The 5980-nt window shown below is 38.6% G+C and overlaps 1 long non-coding RNA gene across 1 annotated transcript; it reads left to right on the top strand.

The window, feature by feature from the left end:
* Window positions 1-1047: 1047 nt before the first annotated feature.
* On the top strand, window positions 1048-2220 carry LOC102792234 (uncharacterized). Its single transcript, XR_015717022.1, has 3 exons — window positions 1048-1271; window positions 1932-2050; window positions 2138-2220. It is a non-coding gene; the product is annotated as an uncharacterized LOC102792234 (long non-coding RNA).
* Window positions 2221-5980: the final 3760 nt, after the last annotated feature.

Here is a 5980-nt window from a genome sequence, read left to right as displayed (position 1 = left end):
CATGACAGGAAAAGTTAAGGCAGTAACACAGTAGCCTTTGGTTTGCATGTTTGTTTTTCATGACACTGACCTTTTCTGCATCTGTATCCCTTTCTTTTTTGCTGACTTGCTTTCTTTTATACTTTTTATTTGTTGATGTAAATTAGTTGTTCTGTTTCTTAATTTTTCCTATTCAAGGTCAGTAGGGTTGTGTTGTTTCTTTCCACCCTGAATTAAGGTCTAAACGACTCAGTCATGTGAGGAGCAAAGAGAGGAAATGCAGCCCTTCCTTATTACACACACAACACCCTCACAGATACAGACACTTACTGCGCTACCTACATACGTGCATGATATATTCTGATGATAGCATAATTTTGCAAAAACTAGATTTTTTAATGTTATGCTAGATGCAGAATGAAAGTTCACAAAAAAGGAAGGAGTGTTGTAAGTCTGTCTGACCTTCATAACTAAAAACAGAGTTACTGATGTGAGGAGCAGACAGATGGGGGGCGTCCCGATTAAGTTACACATGCTACAAATATCCCTCAGGAGCTGTTACACTGTGCGGTCTTTAACCAATAAGCAGCAGCAGCTGAAGTGTGACTTTGCAGAGTGAAAGGACACAAAACCTGCTGCAGATATGAGCCAAGGTAAGGCAGAAGAAAAAAATCCCTTGTTTCTGTGGGTTTTAACACCTGCAGATTAAGATGCAACTTCTGCTCTTTTTAAATAAGTGTCACCTTAAATGTCACAAGTAAAATGTGATGAGCGGGAATGGTAACTGACATTAGATCTGGAGCATTAGGTAACGCTCCATCTGCAATGGGAAATGCTTTGCTGATGATTTTATATGATTTATTGTCTCTGAAGATACTTTGAGCAGGTGACCAAACTTTCATGAAGTCACGAATTTATGAAACTTTCATAGCTTTACTTACTGTTGCATGTCTATATGTTTTAGTGGTGTGAGTAGTTGCATTGCCTTTGACAATTTTGGACATTGAGCGCTATGATCTGGACATTAAGAGCAACAGCACAAGCCTGTGTCTGTCTCTCCAGGTCTACTACCAAGAAAAGAATCAGACACTAAGGTTACCTTCAATATAACTGACTCCACAGTGGACACTGACTGGAGTGCGTCTGCCACTTATGATCCGTCTGGAAACACACTATCATTGTCCATCTCCTCTTCCCCTGATGCCCCCATTGGGGTCTATTCTCTGACTCTGGACCAAAATGGGAAGAAGACCAGTTTAGGTTCACTCTGCTTTTTAAAGCTTGGTGCCCCAGTGAGTACATGAAGTTGTCTCTAATTGATTTATGATAAGTTATTTATATTCTGGGTTCAGTGTCAGTCCCTTTAAATGTTGTCCGCTTTACATTTATATAGTATGTGGACACTATAAAATTTTCTAAATGGACAAATGTAAGGCCCTAGGGCAAGAATTGGCCCAGTGAAGACTCCAATCCCAGATGGATGTCACTGGAAAATATGAAGGAGTTATAAAATTTCACTGTATTTTTATATATTTTACAGCTTTTTCTGCTAATAAAACCTTTTCGCACAGTAATGCATAAACAATAAGATGACAGAAAAGGTCTCGTTTACGCTCTTGTCTACTATAAAATTTTTGGTTTAAAAAAAGAGGATTATTTTCATCAATTAACAAAAACTTTGTTTTTTAATTACTGGGCAGTGAGCTACCAGAACTTTTGTTTATTACTGTAGACATTTCTGATGTAGAAAACTGTTGTGTGCTGTAAAAATTACACTCCTTTGTCTTATATTAAGATATCTCAGGGATTAAATGTGTAGTTAAATGTCTTTACACTGACAGAAAGTGCAATTTCATTCTCCGTCCTACTTAAGATCAAAGTGGCGTGTATGCGGACCTCAGTGTTAAATGAGTTTGACCGGCCATGGTCTAAATGTTTTGGTGCGCCAACAGGAGATGCTGTTTACATGCACAGTGAAACAAAGAGGCAAGAGTATGTTCTAGCACAACATGGGCAGATCTACAGAGGAACACATAAAAGGATCAAGGGGACACCCTGGAACTTTGGACAGGTATCAGAAATGCCATTTATTAACAGATTAAGTAAGGGATGTGCAAACATTTTGAAACATATCTCCTTCTCCTCGGTTCCTCTGCAGTTTGAAGCAGGAAAATTGGACATCTGTCTGAAGATTCTGGATGAAAACCCTAAATTTGTGTCTGATGCTGATAAGGACTGCTCATTTATCCCATTTATGGGACCAGGGTGCTGAGCGCCATTTTAAGTCTGCTTTTTTTTTTTATGAAGATGGTTGGTATGAAGGTTGGTTGTGTCTCTCCTTCACTTATGACTCGTTTGTGTTTTTTGGTCTCGTCTCTTGCACTCAGATTAACAGTAATGATGACAGGGGTGTCCTGGTAGGAAACTGGGAAAAGATTGAGGATGGCATTCATCCGGGAGAGTGGATCGGCAGCGGGGACATTCTGCGTCAGTGGGCAGAAAGCGGTCCTGTCTGCTACGGCCAGTGTTGGGTGTTTGCTGCAGTTGCATGCACAGGTTGACACATGTTTTCAGTGCTTTAGAGTTTGCTATCTATTGTTTTGTTTATTGATTGGTTTAGTTTAATTCACAGTAATAATATAAAGTTAAATGGAAAAAAAATGTCTGTTTTTTATTTTCAAGAACGATTAAAATAAACCAACGGATGATCTGATATTGTCTTGTTGGTGTTGTTCCCAGATCAACATAGTAAATGTTGTTCCAGGATTGCAACATTGCAAGTGACCAATCACATTGTTGTGACGTTATTCTTTGCGCGCCAAGCCATTCGTGCATTTATGAAATTCCAATGTTGCAAGCACCATATCAATTCTGCTTAGCGTTTATTAACGGGTTAGGGTTGGGGTTAGAGTCAGGGTCAGGGTCCGTTGATCGGCGGACAGAGGCGGATTCTCACAGCTTAAGTACAGTTTTTTGTTTTATGGCGGTTTTTCCCGAAGTCGCAAAAGTATGACGTCACAACATTCTGATTGGTCACTTGCAATGTTGATCCTGGAACAACATTTACTATGTTGATCTGGGAACAACGCTAACACGACGATATCAGATCCCAGCGCTTTGCACCGATGACGTAGGCCTCTTATGTCATTGATGAGACTGCCTTCACTCCAGCCTCTAACAGCAAAGATGATGGAGGAGGGCAGGTGAGGACAGGCCAGAGGGTTGCAAAACATGCGGTCGGATGTGTTTGAGCTGAGGTCAAACATGGTCTCCAAAGTACAGAGGATAATTACTTGACACTCTTCACTATTCCCCACCATTTCATTTCCAGTTATGATTTCCATGATGTAATGTGGATTAATCAAAGCCAGCTTGACCTGCAAAGAGTGACGAGGACATACGTTTGAATTAAACTGTCTATGACAGGGCCTGTCATTATGTTGCCAACATATTTCGTACACAGAAAAACATACTCATCCAAATGTATGTGAATAAAATTAAAGCTTAGAAAATGTGAATACGTACTTAACTAATTTTAAATAGTTTTCAGATACATGGGAAACTATAATATTCATGTGTAGGCTACTGTAAATTTTGAGTTTAGCTCTATCTTTCCTATTATTTTAGATGAAAATCCTCAAAGACATTTGAGCAGTTGTCCCTTACTTACTTTGGACAGAAGCAGAGAGATGTACTCTTTGCAATGATCTGGTGCAAAGTTGATCCAGCAAAGGATGGCCTCATACACCATCCGCTCCTGCTTCACAATGAGCCAGTCGCTCTCAATGATTTTAATGAGTTCATTTGCAGAGAGCATCAGGAACTCATCAGAGGTGGTGACGACCACCTCGAAATGGTTCAACATGAAGAGTAAGGCCTTCATCAGCTGTGGGTTGTAGTAGAAATTTGTAAACCCTCAAATGCCGATGCAGTTCTGTGGGGATATTTGCTTCTCCATGAAGTCGCTACAGGCTTGCATGATGCCCGATATTCCAAACCTGTCTGCTGCTATGAAAAGCTCTTGCACGTTGTCTGTTGTCACAGGAAGAACCACAGTGTAGGCAAATTCAGTGATGAGCTTCACTGTGCCTGGTGTCACATCGGGAATGTCAAAGACTAGACAGTCTGGGGCTGACCAGCGCGCAAAGACAGCTCTCTGAGATGACGGGGAAAAGTATTAAAAATGAGATGTTGCATCACCCACATGTTCATACAGCATCACGCGTCATCGGTATGATTTATTTTTTAACACCAACCCCATTATGTCTCCAAAGGTTGATTCTGTTCATCTGGACGTAGCGTTTTCAGTTTCAGTCCAGATTTACTTACCTGGATGATTGAACATGCATCAAGACGAAAAACACCATTATGTGTTTTTGTTTGTTTGTTCAAATATAAGTGTGAGTAACAAATTGCACAAAAACGCCAGATGTTGAGTCGAGTTCATATATGCAAATTGATTGGAGCTTTTTTCATAAAATACTGCTTTCTCCTTCATGAGTAGCTCACAAATTAGTACTCCAACCATGCAGCAATACACAGAAAGTCAGAATTGACACTTCAGATTCAACTGGTGTAAACACTTGAAACTTTTATGCACTGATTTACAAACGTAAACAATTCGTAAACCGGTGCATAAAAGTCAAGTTTTTATAACGCAGCTATATCTATATATGTAATACACAAGTATTCATGATTAATGGAAATAAATAAATAAATAAAAATTTGCCCCTTAAATTGAGCATTTGTTGAACTCTACTTTGAGTCACATGCAGTTTTCTGAAGTCAGGACTCTTCATCCACCCTTACAGCTTCTAATGGGCATGAGAAAGGGTCTGTTCCACTTTCAACTTCCTGTGATTTTTTACTGACATCCACCGTCATATCTGTAATATAATATTTAAAGTAGGGAATTTCTTAAATAGAGGATACACCAAACCCAATGAAAAGATCCTAGAAGGATAAGGTCCACTACTTAAATAACTTAAAATTATAACAGAAATGTAATCCATGGTCTCTAAACTGTGAAAAGGCCCGAGTTTCCTCACTGCATTAAATAAAAGGCTGGAAAACTCTGATTTGCACATATGACTTTATTATCATTATTATTATTATTATTATTATTATTATTATTATTATGTTATTATGTATTATAATTAAACCCCATTTTTAATTTAAGTAAGTATATTTGCATTATACTGAAATTATGTAAAATACACACAGAATTTGTTCAAATGGTTCCAGTTTATTGGCATCCACTGAATCACTTTCATTACAGAAAAAACATTACCCCTAGTGGCAGAGTCCTGGTAGTACAGACTGATTCTATAGAAACACATACCACACAGCAAGTCGGTAAGAAAATATCTAAGTGTTATCTACAGTCAAGCATATCTGGGTTAAAATGTTACTGAAATCTTTCCTGGTTTTGGTTTTTATCAGATGAACATGAATTAATGAAATAATGGCTCCGCTTTAATGTTCGACATCCAAAATCCAAAGGTTTACTTTGATATTAGGGATCATGTTAAAGCCCAAACATCTGTTTTATGACCCCAGTAATGACTCTGACGAATGCATCCACACCTTTGGTTGAACAAACACTGCAGAAAACTGCTAATTTTCACCTGCTCTTTGAAAGATTTTGTGGTTCCAGGCTTCCAGGAGAGGCCGATCTTTTTACTGCAAAGGTTTTACATGAACAGCACGTCTCAGCTGAGCGTTTGGAATCAGCAGATAAGCTACAGCTTCTACAATCTTTCTTTTATATAAGGAAAAAAAATCACCTCAGCTGTAGCAGCAGGAGTCGCCACGTGTTTCTGAAGATGCTAATGAAATGAGCAGTTTGTTAAACGTCTCTGACCTTTTTATCATAAACTTTTTCAATAAATGTATTTTTTTTGTGTATCAGACAACTGAAAATTAAATATCAGTTAAGCAAAATGACAGATGGCCTTCTCGCAGAACTGCTCCTAAAAGGCTCGTACCAAAATAATGACTT

This window comes from Neolamprologus brichardi, chromosome 20 (genome assembly GCF_056152115.1).
Source record: "Neolamprologus brichardi isolate AB-2024 chromosome 20, ASM5615211v1, whole genome shotgun sequence".
NCBI classification, from domain to species: domain Eukaryota; kingdom Metazoa; phylum Chordata; class Actinopteri; order Cichliformes; family Cichlidae; genus Neolamprologus; species Neolamprologus brichardi.
Note: the sequence above shows the minus strand (reverse complement) of the source record. Positions and strands in the feature narration are given on the sequence as shown.